The sequence below is a fragment of the Dipodomys spectabilis genome, unplaced genomic scaffold (genome assembly GCF_019054845.1).
Source record: "Dipodomys spectabilis isolate Male_0828 unplaced genomic scaffold, ASM1905484v1 ptg000656l, whole genome shotgun sequence".
Classification (NCBI taxonomy): domain Eukaryota; kingdom Metazoa; phylum Chordata; class Mammalia; order Rodentia; family Heteromyidae; genus Dipodomys; species Dipodomys spectabilis.
The window spans coordinates 76,892-93,327 of record NW_024871333.1 but is presented as its reverse complement, the minus strand read 5'-3'; the positions used below and the strand labels follow the sequence as shown (position 1 = coordinate 93,327).

Here is a 16,436-nt window from a genome sequence, read left to right as displayed (position 1 = left end):
GGCAAGCGCTCTACCACTGAGCCATCTTCCCAGCCCACAGTTACATTAGTTTTAAAATGTTCTTGTTAATTCCAACATCTGTGGGTTGGTTTCAGTCTTAATCTCTTTGAGTGTTATCCTTTCTTTTGTTCATTTGTTAAAAGAATTTTTTTGAGGGTTGGGAAGCTGGCTCAGTGGTAGAGTGCTTGCCTTGCATGCATGAGGCACCACATAAGCAGAAAAACCTGGAAGTGGCGCTGTGGCTCAAGTGGTAGAACACTTGCCTTGAGCTGAAGAGCCAAGGGACAGGGCCCAGGCCCAGAGTTCAGGCCCCACAACCGATCAAAAAAAATTTTTTTTTTTGAGAGAGAGCTAGGGAAGGGAGAGGGGTGACTGTTAAAAAGAAATGTGCTCTTTATCTGACTCACATAACTGTAACTCTGTACAACATCACCTTTATAATAACAATAAAAATTAAAATTTTTTTTCTAATTCCAGACCTTTAACTCAATGCTTTGAGGTAGCAGTCAGCTTCCTTGCTCTTGACTAGCAGTTTTGCTACTTAATTGGAGATAGAGTGTCATGGATTTTTCTTCCCAAGCTGGCTTTGAACTGAGATCTTTAAATCTCAGCTGCTGAGTAGGTAGGATTACAGGCTTAAATCACTAGCACCCAGTGGTAAAAAAAACTTTTTGTCTGGATGACAGCATTATGAATTGCATTCTACTTGTGCTGAGTATTTTTGTATTCTTATAAATATTCTTAAGTGTTGCTTTAGAGGCAGTTAAATAATTTAAAAACAATTTGATTGGGGCTGGGAAGGTGGCTCAGTGGTAGAGTGCTTGCCTCGCATGCATGAGGCCCTGGGTTCGATTCCTCAGCACCACATAAGTAGAAAAAGCTGGAAGTGGTGCTGTGGCTCAAGTGGTAGAGCCCTGGCCTTGAGCTGAGGAGCTGAGGGACAGTGCCCAGGCCCAGAGTTCAGGCCCCAGAACTGACAAAACAGTAACAACAACAAAAAACATTTGATTCTTTCAGGTCTTGCTTTTTTTTCTCTCTCTCTTTCTCTTCCCATTCCTGGGGCTTGGGACACTCCCCTTGAGCTGCTTTTTGCTCAAGGCTAGCACTCTACCACTTGAGCCACAGTACTGCTTCCAGCTTTTCTGTTTATGTGGTACTGAGGAATCGAACCTAGGGCTTCAGGCATGCTAGGCAAGCACTGTACCACTAAGCCATATTCCCAGTCCTGAGGTCTTTATTTTGAGACTTGTTGGATGGGACAGGAACAGGGCTCAGTGTAGGGCTAATTATTCCCCATTACTGAGTCAAGACTCTTTTGTGTACTTTCCCTGATGAACTGTGAAGTCTGGCTGTTGGGAATTGCTCCAAGTTCTAAATGCTAGGCACTGTGAGCTTTTATCTTTTCTCTGTCCATGAGTCATTTTCTTATATTTCTGATTAGTCCTCAGCTGAATACTGGAGGGCAGCCATCTGCAGTTCTTGAATGTCTCTCTGTAAAACTATCATTTCTGGTAGTTCATTCTGCATACTCCTCCTGGATTTTAACATTTTTTCTTTTTGTTTTGGACCGTCCTGGGGCTTGAACTCAAGGCCTGGGCGTACTGTCCTTGAGCCTCTCTGTGCTTAAGGCAAGCACTCTACCACTTGAGCCACTGTGCCACTTCTGGCTTTTTCTGTGTATGTGTACTGAGGAATCAAACCCAAGGCTTCATGCATGCTAGGCAAGCACTCTTACCACTAAGCCACATTCCCAGCCCCTCAACCTTTGTTTTCTTAGTTTTCTTCTCTGTACTGTAGTCGTAGAGCTACTTTCAGTAGTCACTGTTACCTAATACTCAGTGGTTTTTAAAACTATTGTTTCATATATTTTTGTTTTTTGGTTATTTCAGATGAGAGGGTTAATCTGATCACTAGGCTGTCTTGTACAGATTTCAAAATGGCCAAGAACTGTGTATATTGCTTATACATCTTCCCTAAGTTGTTTTAATTCCTTAAACTGTTTGCTAAAGAGAGAACTTAGTCCAGTTTAGAGAAACAGTGCTTAAGGTTTATGTATGTATGTGCATGCACTTTGTGGGTATATAGTAGATAATATTGTATGGGAGAATAGTGAAATGGAATGTTCACCAGTCCAACAGAAACTATGATGTAAATGAAGATGTTGCATACTTTTCAAAATATTGTAGTCATTGGTTGGCATTTGCATGTTTTTGGATTGAAAACCAATATCCAGAATATTTTGACAGCCTCCTTTTTGACTCAGACTAGCCTTAACTAAGCCAGGCAGCTGCTTCACTTTTTGTGAAAAATCTTATTTAATTGGTGTTAGTATTGCTTGAACATTGATGGCTTGAGGACTTAGGAAGTTTTTGTTGTTGGTTGTGGGGCTTTGAACTCAGGACCTGGTTGCTGTCCCTGAGTTCTTATGCTCAAGGCTAGGGCTCTACCACTTGAGCCACAGTGCCACTTACAGTCTTCTGGTGGTTAATTGGAGATAAGAGTCTCAGAGACTTTCCTCCTGGGCTGGTCTTGAACTATGATCCTCAGTTCTCAGCCTCCTAGGATTACAGGTGTGAGCCACCGGCATCCAGCTCATGTAATTTTTTTTGATTGTGAACAAAGGATATTGCTTTCCTGTAGTTTTAACATTTATAATTCTTTGCCTATGATGTAGCTAAATATAAAATATCAGCAAACTTTCTAGGAATAATCTGATTAGAGTTAGATTTAGTGGACTTTAATGAGTTATCTTGTTTCAGCTTACTTTTTTCTGTGCATTAGAAATATTTGAGATATGATCTGTTTATTTTTATTTAGCATTGATTAAAGTATATTTAGTGATTTAATGCATATTCAGTGATTTTTTTTCCCTCTTCTGATTAAGGGCTCATATGATTGCCTTGACTAAATGCAATTTTAGTTTTGACTGGTAGATGGGAATTATGGATGACATCATAGAATAATTGTATGTTGGCTGACATTTGCAAACCACGGATGATATCATAGAATAATGGAATTTTACGCTTGAGGAGGGACATTAACACCATCTGGCCTAAATCTTTTGCCTTAAAGTTGAGAAAATTGATGTCTAGAGAAGGCAGTTAAGTAATTGATTGTCACAGGTCACTCAGCTACTTAATAGCAAAGCCAAAAGCCTTGAACTCTTGCTTCAGTGCTCTCTCTGCACTATTCACTTTTGTTTTCTTAACCGATTCCTGACTTTTTTTTTTGGTCCAGTCGAGAGGCCTGAACTCTGGGCCTGGGCACTGTCCCTCAGCTCTTCATCTCAAGGCTAACACTCTACTGCTTGAGCCACAGCGCCACTTCTGGCTTTTTTTCTTTTTGCTTATGTGGTGCTGAGGAATCGAACCCAGGGCCTCATGCATGCAAGGCAAGCGCTCTACCACTGAGCCACCTTCCCAGCCCATCCTGACTTTTTTTTTTAACATAGTATTTCCTTTAAACCCATCTTTGATGTAGTCAGTTTTTACTGATTGATATCTGAATTTGAGTAGCTAGAAATACACTGAGGCCTTAGCCCTGTGTGTGAGGTGTGCAGACCAGTGGGAAGACAGGTGGACAACTCCTTGAAATATGTTTGTAAGATGCTGTAAAGCTAACTCTTTTTATAAAGGGAGATGGTTTGATGGTTTGATTGACTACAGTTGCAGCATTGGCAAACCAATAGTTAACTTGTAAAGTCTCTAGGAAAAAGAATTTCAAACTAGGGAGTTACTAGAATCGGAGGTATAAATAGACCAGATGATAGAGAACACCAGCCTTGAGTTAAATATGGATTTAAGTCTAACTAGGAAAAAAGGATTTTTCTTGATGGATCCTAAGAGGTTTGCAGGAATAATTAGTTTTTCAGTATCAAATTTGTGGTGTTTAAAAATAAAATTATGAACAAATTGTCAGGCTTTTGAGCAACATTTCAACTTGGCATTGAAATATTTGAAGCTGGTTGATGTAATTGAACGAACAGCTGAGGTTTTTTTCAATCAAAGTAAAAAATATTCTATTCATTGTAATGACAAAATACTACCACCTCCTCAGGACTTATCTGCTTGCCTTCTTGTTTGCCTTCCAGCAGACTCTCTCCACCCTCCATTGCCTGGCTGTTTTGTTGTCTTGTGGAGTTCAGTTCTGTTTGAGCTTTCCTTTGACTCTCTTAAGAGTCCTTTTTTTTTGTTTGTTTGGTCAGTCGTGGGGCTTGAACTCTGGGCTTGGGTGCTGTCCATGAGCTCTTTAGCTCAAGGCGAGTGCTCTACCACTTGGGCTACAGCGCCACTTCTGTTTTTCTGGTGGTTTATTGGAGCTAAGAGTTTCACGGACTTTCCTGCCCCGACTGGCTTTGAACTGCGATCCTCAGATCTCGGCCTCTTGAGTAGCTAGGATTACAGGCATGAGCCACCGGTGCCTGACTCAAGAGTGCTTTCTTAACTCTTTAGTTTCATTGAAATCTGATAGTCTCTTGAGATAGTTTTTTCAGAATCCTTCCTAGTCACTGAAAGCCATTTATGAGGCTCTCTTACTCTTTGTGGTTCAGGGGCTAGCATTTAACTTAATTTCAGGTCATCTCACTGTTTTCCAGTGTAGCCTTGAATTCCTGGGCTCAATCTATCCTCTTAGTCCTAGGATTTGTGTATTACTTTTCTTAAAGGTTTCTGAGTATATGATGAGGAAGTAGAGAAAAAGATTAAATTCAGAAATACAAATTATGCCATTTTTATAGATCATGTCTTTTTCAGAAGATAAATTTAAGGTTCTTTTTATTAATCTTATTTCCTAATTACCAAGGTAAACACTCAATTATAGACTATTTCAATAATATATACGACCACAGACAAGAAAAATACCACGCATTACATGATCATGCATTGCTAGTTTTTGAGTAGTTTTTCGAGTCTTGTTTTCCCTATGTTCTTGTTTTCTCTGTAGCCATTTTTTTTGAGGATTAAGAGTATGTAATTCTTTGAGGCAGATTGTCTACATAATACATTTTTCCTGTCTCCTTTGCCCTGTGATCAAGTTGTGGCCTGTAACGTCAGGGTGGCTGTCAGCAGCTAGAGGACTCCTCCCCACTCCTACAGGTAGAGCAGGCCATCCGGAAGGAATACTAGTTCTTCATCTCTATAGGCTGTGGCCAGGAGGCCATTGTAGAGCTAGGGATGGAGAAGATGAGCAGAGGTAGCTTTTAGGGTGTGAGAAGGCCAACAAGTCATGGCCAGCGATGGTGGGAACAGCCTTGGCCATCCATCTTCAGCAAGGGGTGAGGGTGTAGGGCAGTAGGCACAAGGAGCCATGGGTCTTTAAGACTGCTCTGTGGGTCTTCTGTTTGGGAGAAGGGAAACACCTGTATGTAGCCGACTGTGCTCACAGGAGGGATCACTTGACTGCTGTCATGGAACCAGGCCCGGGAGCCTAGGGTGAGGTTTACTGGAAGAAGGGGAGATGTGCTGCCTGGGGGTCTCCTCCTGGAGGTGGCTACGGGCAATGGTTGCTAAGTGCTGAGGCTGGGTACCCGCGGGCTCTTGGGCCCCACACTCATCAGCAGGGGTGTTGGGAGGCAAGATAAACTAGCAAGGATGAAGGCTAACAAGGCAGGGACCCTGATGGACGGTGACTGTGAGCCACTGCAGCCGTTGACTGTGCCTGTGCAGCTCTGGGCCACTTCTTGTGGATGCTCAGCTTTTGATAGTCTTCTCTAAGTGTTTTTCAGTCCCTCCCCCCCCTTTTTTTTTTGGTCACTAAAACCCCTCTTCAAAAGGGGTTCCATGAACAAGTCATGATTAAAAGGTGTGTATTTGCTTCATACCACCTTCTCCAAAGAAAGAGAGAATATTGAAACTTACTGAATTATAGAGTAATAAGATTGCTGTATTATGGTTTATTAATCACTACTGATAATTTGTATTATTTTCTTCAGTTTAAGTTATTTTGGTTAATGTCTTTGTGCAGAAAAAAATAAATCTTTGATTTTCCTAAGATAGATATTTAGTATTGGAATTACTATGTCAAGGAGTACAAATATTTATGAAACTTTATATATAGTTACAAATTGCTTGCTACACCCTCTCCCATATTCAGTGTTACATTTAAAGAACATAAGCATTTTTGTTAATGTCAAATACTCACCTAAAAAAAACTTTCAAAATTTGCTTATTCACTAAAAATAACAGGGTTTATGGGAAAAAATAAGGTTAAGGGCAAACCACTCAAGACCTCTGCAATTTTCAAATCAGAGTACTAACAAAAAACATAACTGGTACCTTATGAGATAACTTGGGTAGCACAAACCACTTAGCATGGCTGAGGCTGCCTCCAAGGAGAGGTAAAGCTGTCAGAATGTAAGTGGGTGGAAATCTCAGGCTGCATGGTTTTAGACTGAGCAGATGAAAGTAACTTTGAGCTAGTGGGGCTGCCGGTAAAGATGAGTAGGAGGAAGGTATTGCTTGCTGGTCCAGGAACCATGTAAAGGCAAGCTGTGATCTTCCGTGGAGGGACCCCCTGCTTTGATGATTATTTTTAGTATCCTGGCCCCCTCCCCCTTAGTTCTACTGTGGTTTGAGTGCAGGGCCTGGGCACTGTCCCTTGGCATTTTCACTCAAGGCTGGCACTCTACCACTTGAGCCACAGCTCTACTTCCCGCTTTTTGGAATGCGCTTTCCTGCCCAGGCTGGCTCCACATTTTGGTCCTAGACCTCAGCCTCTTGTATGACTGGAATGTCTTTTGAGGAACAGAAAGTTTTAAGTTGTGGTGATGATTTATTGATTTTTTCTTTTCAAAGTTGAACCAATAAGTTGCAAAGTAGCCTGAAGAATGGCCTCTAAGTCGAAAATTTAGCATATTAACATGATCATACTACAATTAGGATAGAGAAGAGGGCTGCTTTGGCTGGTTTAAACTAGTTCCTGTGGGCTTTTTTTTTTCTCTTGAGAATCTTATCTAAGACAAAAGAACAACTTGTAGTATGCATTTAAAGGTGCAAGCAAGCCTTAAAAGTGCCAGGCAACTTACATTACTTGGTTACAATAGTGTGTAGTAGACTTCATAGTACATTCTACATACATAAATTTTGTCACTGACAGGGACCTCCACTACAGTATTGTGAGAATAAGTAATAATTCACCATTCTTTGAGGGTGATTGCTGTAGAATTTTGTAAATGCTTATGAGACAGGATGTTTCTGTCTATTCCCTATTTACCAACAGTTTTTTGTTCTCTGTTTGGGCTTTGAATTTAAACTCTCCTGAGATTATGTAGTTTTTGTTAACATGGTAAATTAATTTTTTTGAAAGGTTAACCTTTCAATGTGGCCATGATATGCTATTCCTTTTACCATACTACTAGGAGTGGTTCTGTGGCTCAAGTGGTGGAGCATTAGCCTTGAGCTGAAGAGCTCAGGGTCAGCACCCAGGCCCAAAGTTCAAGCCCCCCCCCCCCCACAAAAAACAAACAAAAAACCCCCCACACGACTGTATTTAATTTGTCTTTTTTTTGGGGGGGGGGGTCCATTTTTGGGGGGGGGGTCTGGTCGTGAGGCCTGAACTCTGGGCCTGGGCGCTGTCCCTCAGCTCTTCAGCTCAAGGCTAGCGCTCTACCACTTGAGCCACAGCACCACTTCTGGCTTTTTTCTTTTTGCTTATGTGATGCTGAGGAATCGAACCCAGGGTCTGAGGCATGCAAGGCAAGCGCTCTACCACTGAGCCACCTTCCCAGCACTTTAATTTGTCTTTTTGTGGAGATGTTTGGGTCTACATTAATGAGGAATGTTGGTTATAATTTTCTGTTTTCATGTTTCATTTAGATGTCAGTATAGTTATTTGTGAGTGAATGTTCCAAATGTTCTATAGGTTTTTTTTTTCCTTTTGGCTACAATGTGTAAGATTGGGATACTGCTCCAGGTGCAACAAAAGACCTACAAAGAGTGGGAAGGTAGCAAGGCTTGAGTTATTCGGAAAGCTAAAATGCAGGTCAGGTAGTGAGGAGCCGTTCCTGATGGGGACAGAGTTTGGATAAGTTCTGACCATCTTGAAGTTCTGGGGGCCTGAGGTTTTATTACCCAGTAACATTGGGTACTAGGTGGTGGTGCTTGGATTTGGGAAGTTCTACACCTGAGCTTTTGAGAAAGTGAGGGCATTCTCTTTGACATTCTGGATTTAAGGTTGTATAGAGGTCATTATACCCTGTGTAGACTCCTGTGCTGCCCTGATTTGAAAGGGAGCGGGCCCAGGAAGGAGGATGTAGGGCCAAGATGTGGGCCATCTGGAGATGTTAGGATTTTTCCCCCCAAGAGGAGGAATGGATTCATGTAGCGCAGGTAATTTCTTCCTTCCTGCTCAACAGCATCCATCTGGCTAACATTATCACTGTGATGGCGGTCTCTACTGTGAATTATGGTTTACTTTTTTTTTTTTTTCCCAGTCCTGGAGCTTGAACTCGGTCTGGGCGCTGCCCCTGTGCTTTTTTGGCTGAAGACTAGCACTCTACCACTTGTGCCACAGTGCCACTACCAGCTTTTTCTGCTTATGTGGTACTGAGGAATCAAACCCAGGGCTTCACGCATGCTAGGCAAGCACTGTACCACTAAGCCACAGATTACTTCTTGATAGAACTTATATAAAATCGGTATTTCTTCTTCCTTAAATGTTCAAGTGAAACAGCAGGTAAAGCCATCTGCATTTGGAGCTTTCTCTATGATGGATTTTTAATTGGTCAGAATTTTTACTTCTTTTTTCAGTGTTTTAGTTAGTGGTGTTCAAAGATTGTTTAAGTTGTTAAATTTATTGTAATACAGTTGTTAATATTGTTAAAAAGATTTGTGGTTATGTTATCACTATTTTTAACAGTGGAAGTATGTGTTTGGGGTTTATTTTTTTAAATCTTTAAAGAGTATAGTTATCTTTTTTCAAATAGATTAACTTGGCTTCATTAGGTTGTAGTTTTTTGTTATATTTAATCAGAGGAAGTAAGCTGTATGATTTTTGGTTTAAAACAATTTAAAAATATGCATAATATAACCCACGATTAATCTCTGTCTTTGATATTCTATAATTTTATTGTTGAAAATATGAGTTCACCTGCTTTATCTGTTTTGATCTTCGGATTTCAGAGATAGTTTGCAACTATACTTGAGGGTTTGCCTGTTTCTTGCTGCTTTTCCTGTTGACTCATGCTTTCTATCTTGCATCTCTGTTAGTTGCACTATTTGTACTTATTATTATGAAATCCTGCTTACAAGTTTTTTACTAACTGATGAATTTTCTAGTATGAAATATCTTCACTTAACTTTCTTTGATTTACCTACCATATATTTATTTCTTTTAGATGTGTGTTTCTTCTTTTTGGCTGCGGTCGTAGGGCCTGAACTCTGGGCCTGGGTGCTGTCCCTCAGCTCTTCAGCTCAAGGCTAGCGCTCTACCACTTGAGCCACAGTGCCACTTCTGGCTTTTGTCTTTTTGCTTATGTGGTGCTGGGGAATCGAACCCAGGGCCTCATGCATGCAAGACAAGCTCTCTACCACTGAACCACCTTCCCAGCCCCAGATGTGTGTTTCTTGTGGACAGTAAATCTACAATAGAATACACGTTGACTTTAAAAAAAAAAAATAAGTTTAAACTATATGCTACTGTGATTGAATTTGTATTTCCTTTTATCCAGTTTTCTTGTTCAAGTTTCTTCCTACTTTCTCTCATCTCCTGATACGTACTTTGTGAAAAGAAGTATGTCTGAGCGTATGAGAAATACGGCATTCTGTACCTTCTAGTCTGAGGTTCTTACGGAGGAGGCAGAGATTTTTTTTTTTCCCCCAAGCTGGAAGTTGAAGGCTTTGGCTCACACTTAAGCTTTAATCAGGTAGCAGTCTCCCTTCCATTTTGAATCTCTCATGTAAAGTCTGCATCAACTTTGAGAGAAAGGGTGTTTCTCTGTAGATACCACTCAAGACAAGCACTTTCCAGAATACAGAGTGTCATGGTCCCTCAGAAGACAAACTGGCTACCCAAGTTCTGGTCCTGCACACCAGTTCTTATAGGAAGAGCTCCTTTTTGAGTCCCAGTTTCTTCGTCTTTGTGGGTAGTAATAAAATACAATGTCCTGCTTTATAAGGCAGCACAGCACATAGGTGAGCTGTTTGTGATGTACATGTGGTACACCAGTAGTCACTGGCTTTGAAATATTGATGAGCTTCAGTTTGAAGATATTTAGGTGCTTAATTATTTTTCCTTATTTTGTTCTAGGTCTTGATGCAGAACTTTATTATGTGAGAAACGACCTTATTAGTCACTACGCTCTATCTTTTAACCTGCTAGTACCCAGTGAGACAAATTTCCTGCACTTCACTTGGCATGCGAAGTCCAAGGTAAGAGAGTGAGTGGTTGGCAGCTGCCCTGACAGGGCTGCACAGGCCCCAGAGGCAGGGGCTTTATCTGAAGGAAGGGTTCATGGGTGGTGTGCCATAACAGTACTGGGTCTTCAGATTTATACTTTCAATCTTGGAGCCTCTAAAGTTTCTCAGGTCCTTTGCAGTGAGGTAGTGGCCAGCATATAGGTGATTGGGACATACAGACACTTGATCCTTTGAGGGTTTTCAAATGGAATTTGGGTCTAGGCTGGGGAGAGGAGAGTGGACCTGGTAATGACCCTGTTGTTCTGGTGAACCCACCTGTGAGGGGATTTGGAGTAACCGGTAAGATGTCCCACACATGTTTTACGGTTGTCACATTCAAGGTGAAAGCAGGGTGCCGCGGGTGTGTGTGTGTGTGTGTGTGTGTGTGTGTGTGTGTGTGTGTGTGTGTGTGTGTGTGTGTGTGTGTGTGTGTGTGTGTGTGTGTGTGTGTGTGTGTTGAGGTGAAAGCAGGGTGCTGCAGATGTGTGTGTGTGTGTGTGTGTGTGTGTGTTGAGGTTAGACCTAAGGGTCTCACCCCCAGAACTTAACACTTTTTTTCCCCCTCCTCATACCGTTGCTTGAACTCAGGGCCTCATGCTCTTGCTTGGCTTCCTCTGCGCTCATGGTTAGCATTCTATCACTTGAGCTATGCCTCCATTTCTGGCTTCTTGCTGCATAATTGGAGATAAGCTTTTACGTACTTGAATTGGCTCTGAACCTGGATCTTTAGATCTCAGACTCCTGACCCATCAGTATCCAGCTTGCACTTCAGAACCACTTGCCCAGAACCTTACTTGTTGCTGAATTCGTCAGATCTCCTCTAACTGCCCAGGTTCCTCGGTTTTTCCACCCCCGGGGAGGCTGTATGTTGAGCTTCTACTTCCCCTCCCCCATCCAGGATTCTTTTATCAAGTTTTATCCCCTCAAGTAGAATCTTACTTGAGGGGGAAAAAAAAATAGTTCCACAACTCAAAATAAGAATACCTATGGTAGCTATTTTTTAATTATTACAGAGAGGTTATCTGTTTTGATATTGGCTGTATTGAGCATGTGTGTAGGTATGTGTAAATAAATCTTAAGCAGAAACAGTCTGCTCCTTCATATAGAGCTGCACGTTCATCCTTCTTCAGTAGCTATATCATATTTCCTATGTAATTGTGCTTTTATCAGGTCTTAAAGAGTAAACAAAGACCCAGATTTGGAAAGGGTCTTACCTAATCTAGTAGGGGGTTAAGAGCAAGATGAAGACATGACCTGAAATGGGTAAGACACCACAAGAGGGCAAAGGAGATAGGGCGACAGGTTCTTAGCTTGGTCATTTGGCTCTGAGACAAAGTCATGGACTTTCAGAAGGACAGCAATGGTTCCTAAGCTCCAACACTTTATCAGAGACGCTCAATGCTTGCTTTTGAAAAAAAATTAAATACCTTCAAAGATCTTCAGGCTCCCTAATATATTATTTCAATACTAGATATTTTAACATGAGTTTTCACATATCAAAAGTTTTGCTAATAGTGTTGCTTTCTAGTGTTTACATGACTATTCTGTCTTGCCAAAGATTGTGGTTCCCTCGGAGGCCTTTGTTGTGTCTGTCTTGACATATATATAACATGTGCCTCAGCGAGGGCTAATTATGTTTTGAGATAGGAGTAGATTCTCTCATAAGGATGGGGAGATATATATAAAGAGAGAAAACTACAGTGTTGTTTTAACAGGCACCTTGGTTCTTCAGTATTCCAGAACATTCCTCCAGTGTCCAGGAAAAAACATGCAGTTATACTCCCTTTAGGTGGCATACATACAAAAATACACTGAGATATAGCGTGATCTCCTACGACCCCCTCTCTCTATAGCTGCTTTCTGGATTCCTTCATCATTGTCCAGGAAAGTCTAGAGATGCTTGATAGTGTTCTACCAGCAGCCCCTTGGGATCAACCCGCTGTGTCCCCTCCACAGTGAGGTTCACTGGTAAGTTCAGTGTAGGCAAATGTATCCACTTTAAACTTGTATTGTCTGTGTTCCAGAAGCAGGTGGATTTATTCATCAGCTGCCTGTTTGCAATTGCCATTTGTATTTGTTCCAAGTGAAGAATGATTTACCAAAAATGTTTATCTTGTAGCGTATTCAAATTTTTATATTTTCTCTGGTTACTAAAATATTTTGGCACGGTCTTTTTTTTTTCCTCCTAATAACTGCTGTTCAAATTCCTTGGTTTCAGTAGATTATACATTTAGCCTTTGAATAGATTGGTTTCTTCATAGAGTGATTAGCAAATAAAATTCTTTAGAGGTCAGTACATGTGGAGAATGTGGAGAAAACTGGATTTCAATAATGGGCATTTTCTTTGATTTCCAGAAACTGCAGTTTAAAAGTCCCAAGGACTCATGCATTCAGACAGTCCTTCACAAAGGGCAGGCTTCTATGTTTTCACGCTTCCATACTGTATGTACTTCTAAGCCTCCCTTCTCCCCTGTTCTACCACTTCTCCCCAGCTCCACTCAACCTCATCATCATTCCTTCTCCCTGCCTGTCCCCCTGCTCCATTGAGAGACTAGGGCTAGACTGGTCCCTTGAGTCCTGTGCTCTACTCCCTCCCTGCTCTCTTGGGGTTCAGCTGTTCTGCTTATAACACCGGACCTACAGTAAAGGAGACAGAATGAATTTGGAGAAATGTACTGAGTTCAAGTTGAGTCTGTTAAGTGTGAAAGCTGTAGGGTCATTAGGTAGATAGGTCTGCCTAGAAGGTGATGATACATATAAGCGAGATTGATAATAATAAAGGAGAGCAAGAGAAACAAGCTGATGGTATTGAGAACTCATTAATGGCAAGATGGCCAGAACCTAGTATACTTAAAGGAGGATTTATCATTTGAAGAGGTTAGACTTTTCCTTAGAAGTGGAGTTCAAAGAAGAGGTGTTCTCACAGATCTGCCTGCTGCTAGGGAGAGGTCAGAAAGTGGGTTCCTCTGAGATAGTTGGGGAGCAAGAAGGACAGCGGGTGGTCAGTTTGTGAAATCCAAAAGAAACTGGATAAGCGTCAATGAAGGAAGGACTGCTGAGCACAGCTCGGGACAAGTACCTCTCCTCAGGATGTGATTCCCTCAGCTGGGTAGCAGCTCGAGTGGAGGAAGGGACTGGGAGATTGCTAGGGCCATCTTCCAAGGCGGTAGAAGACGGGAGTGAACCAGCTGAAGGTGTCAGTATGTCTCTGTCAGTAATACCCCTTTGGGGCACAGGCTGTGGGAACATGTAACTGAGTAGTCCTGGCTGGGCTCTAGAAAAGGTAGATTAATTGATCCCCATGTCCCCCGTATAGGAGCATAGCCTCTGCATTCCCAACCCTTAGGTGCTTAGCTAGCTCTCTAGCATCCCCTGGTGGTAGCCATGGTACTGCCATGTGCTAAGGCTAGTAAGGTTTCCTTGCTGAAATAGCAAGCCATTGATGTACTGCAGCAGGATGTGGCACAAAGTACAGCTTCTGATAGATGATATTCACGCACCCATCTTAACTGGGAAGAAAGGTTTAGTATTCACACACCTCTGCAGTGTTTAGCTCAGACACTTTCAGGTAGCGTGTCAACGGAGAACCAAACTGAACTGGGTGAGTCCTTCCTTCTTCTTCATGGGTAACAGCATCGACTCCCTGACCTGATGCCGGGGGCTGCCCCTTCCCTACAGTGTGGGTGATACCTTTCCCCTCTTCACCTTCACCTCTACCACCAGACGTCTTTCCCTATCATGCTAACATTTAAACATATTTGAATATTTCCCATTAAAAAACAAGGAAGGAAAGCTTTACCCGCCCCCCCCCCACTTGTATCCTATTCTTCCTAATTTCTTTTTAAAATTTTTTTTACATTTATTGTTAATTTATTCATAAGTATATAAGATAATGTATTTATAAGCTGCCATGTGTTTCAGTGTATGTATACATTGTGAAATTTTAAATAAGGGTAAATATTTTCTCAAACACTTGTTTCTGATGAAAACATTTAAAAATTACATAGCTCAGAAAGCTAGAAGAAAATACTTTGAATAATATATCAATCACATTATTGTTATTGATAATAACGCTGCTGTGTACTACCACACCAGAATTTCTGTCTGGCTATAATTTAGCAGCTACTACGTCCTCTCCCCTCAGCCCCTTTCCCGACTCTGGCAACTGCCTTTCTTCTCTCTGCTTCAGCTTTTTTAGATTCTGAATGTGAGATCGTATAATACTGGTCTTTCTGTGCTTGCCTTATTTCAATTAATATAATGTTTTCCAATTCGTTCATGCTGTCACAAATGAGGAGATTTTATCCTTTTTATGGATAAATAGAATTCCATTTGTGTGTGTGTGTGTGTGTGTGTGTGCGTGTCTGTCTGTCTGTCTGTGTGTATGCCACACTCCATTCATTACTTGATGGACATTCAAGTTGTTAATTTTTTGGCTTTTGTGAATAGTGCTTCAATTAATATGGGAATATGTGGGTGCCTCTTTCTACGTTTCTTTTTTTTTTTTTTTTTTTTTTTTTTGTCGGTCGTGGGGCTTGAACTCTGGGCCTGGGCACTGTCCCTCAGCTCTTCACCTCAAGGCGAGTGCTCTACCATTTGAGCTACAGCGCCACTTCCGGTTTTCTGGTGGTTTATTGGAGATAAGAGTCTCATGGACTTTCCTGCCCAGGCTGGCTTTGAACAGCAATCCTCAAATCTCAGCCTCCTGAGTAGCTAGGATTACAGGCGTGAGCCACCGGGCGCCCAGCTGGTTTCTATGTTTCTTAAAGACTGATTACTCCTCTTTCCTTCCTCTTTCTTTCCATTTTACTGCCTGATGGTTCTGCCAATCCTAGCCCTTCACCAAAGACACCTGTGTGACCCTAGAATGGGGAAAGGTTCTGTCCTTTTGCTAATCTCACGGGCAGGACAAAGAGTCTTATGAAATATAAGGCCTCATTGAAGCTCTTAAAGATGGAGCTCTTCTGAATTTCAGCTATTGCTTTGCAGTTTGAGCAGCTTCCCCATGAACTCTCTGTAGCAATAGAGCTATTTATAATGGTTAATGGTAGTTGGTTTGATTATGCCAACTACCGGGTGTTGACAAAGAAATATTGGTGATAATATAGAACAACTTATTGGTTTCTTCTAGATTCTGAAGCACTTGAGAAATAGATCCAGAGATTAGAAACCCAAACATGAAATTTCATAGTAGTTGTATTAACTTTGTTACTCACACACAAAAAAAGGGTAATCAGTTTATAAAAACAAAAAGTGATAGTGCCCAAGACCCCTTACTAAGGTCTACCTCCCAAAGGTTCCACCGGCTTCCAATGGAGACCAAACCTTTAACCCTTGAATCTTTAGGTGACAGTCAACATTCAAACTATAGCAGTGGATAAAAGCTGGACTGAAGAATATATGGCTTATGTTGGAATCTTTATTAGCCACATAGATGCTCTCAGAACTTTTTTTTTTTTTTGTCAGTCTTGGGGCTTGAACTCTGGGCTTGGGTGCTGTCCCTCAGCTCTTCAGCTCAAGGCGAGTGCTCTACCGCTTGAGCCACAGTGCCACTTCCGGTTTTCAAGTGGTTTATTGGAGATAAGAGTCTCATGGACTTCCCTGCCCAGGCTGGCTTTGAACCTCGATCCTCAGATCTCAGCCTCCTGAGTAGCTAGGATTACAGGCGTGAGCCACTGGCACCCTGCCAAGGAGTTTTCTTTCTCTTTTTCTTTCTTTCCTTTTTTTTTTCTCTCCGGCTGGTCCTGAGGCTTGAACTCATGGCCTGAGCACTGTCCCTGAGCTGCTTTTGCTCAAGGCTAGCACTCTACCACTTGAGCCACAGCACCACTTCCAGCTTTTTCTGTGTATGTAGTACTGAAGAATCAAACCCAGGGCTTCATGCATGCTAGGCAAGCATTCTACCACTGAGCCATCTTCCAAGCCCCAGAACTTGTTTTTTTTGTTTGTTTAAATCAGTGTGAGAATGCATTGATGAATAGTTACAACCTGAAAAGTATGTATTCAACTCTCTAGTTGTTTATCTGACTCCCCAGGCTTCTCTGT

General features: G+C 41.7%; 1 protein-coding gene across 2 annotated transcripts in view; it reads left to right on the top strand.

The window, feature by feature from the left end:
* Ryk (receptor like tyrosine kinase) overlaps positions 1-16,436 on the top strand; it is a 66,796-nt gene that overhangs the window by 13,919 nt on the left and 36,441 nt on the right. For both annotated transcript variants that reach the window (XM_042671733.1, XM_042671732.1), the window contains exon 2: positions 10,243-10,364. The gene's annotated coding sequence lies outside the window, so the exon portion shown is untranslated. The remainder of the gene's footprint in view (positions 1-10,242; positions 10,365-16,436) is intronic.